Source organism: Chrysochloris asiatica, unplaced genomic scaffold (assembly GCF_000296735.1).
Source record: "Chrysochloris asiatica unplaced genomic scaffold, ChrAsi1.0 scaffold00004, whole genome shotgun sequence".
Taxonomy (NCBI): domain Eukaryota; kingdom Metazoa; phylum Chordata; class Mammalia; order Afrosoricida; family Chrysochloridae; genus Chrysochloris; species Chrysochloris asiatica.
Window position 1 is genome coordinate 41,677,744 of NW_006408522.1, and position 1,048 is coordinate 41,678,791.

Sequence of the window (1,048 nt, forward strand, 5' to 3'; positions counted from 1 at the left end):
CCAGCACCATCTGTTGAAGAGACTATCCCCTCCCCATGGGACATATTTTGGTGTTTTGTCGAAGATCAATTGGCTGTATGTAGATGGGCCTCAGTTGGGCCTGGGGCTCGGTGGCAGGCCGTTTGGGCCTCAGGTGGGTGGGTTGAGCCTAGGAAGAGCGGTTTGGGCCTCTGGAGACCTGGGTGTCAGCGACAGGGCTGCAGGAGGGTTGGTCCTCGGGCGGGTGGTTTGGGCATTAGGCCGGCAGTTTAGGCTTCAGGGGGCCTGGGTATCAGCAGTTGGGCATCGGGCAGCTTGGGCCTCAGTGGGTGGGTTGGGCGGATTGGGCCTGGGGGACTGGGCTGAGGGCGGGTTGGGTCTCAGGGGCACTGGGCCTTGGTGACTGGGCTACGGGATAGTTTGGGCCTTGGGGGCTCTGGACCTCGGTGGCTTGGCAGAGGGCTGGTCTAGGCCTGGGCAGTAGAGGGCTGAGGGTAATGGCTGCAGGGAAATAGTGTCTGTATTTGATGACGTAAAAGATGCCTCTCTCAGTCTCTCTGTACCGTGGGTACCCTGAATTTCCTGATATCTGCGCCTATAGCCCTCTCTATTTGTTTGGCTTTGTTAGTTTATGCTTCCTTTTCTCTGGAAATGCAGCCTTCTAAGTGGGGTTGCTGTAGCCCTGCATTCCAAGGTCTGCAGGGGGCAGAGGCACTCACCTGCATGGGTGTGGAAGCGGGAGGTGCGTGCAGGCAGGCAAAAGCTCAAAATGCCTGTAATTCCTCAGTAATTTGATCTTTTAAAAATACGAGTTCAGAATGTTGAAATATAAGATCTTATGTTTGTTCAAAGGCTGTCTGTCTGCTAGACAGAGGTTTCCTATATACGAATCCACCCCTTTTCCCCAGAGCCCTACCTGAGCTGCCTGGTCCGGAAAGCGCCCCAATAGATTTTTGTATGCTGATCTTTGCTGTATGCCACTTTGCTGAATCTTCCAATGAGGTCTAGCAGCTTTTTTACTGAGTCTGGGGTTTTCTATGTATAGGTTCATATAATCTGAAAATAGAGA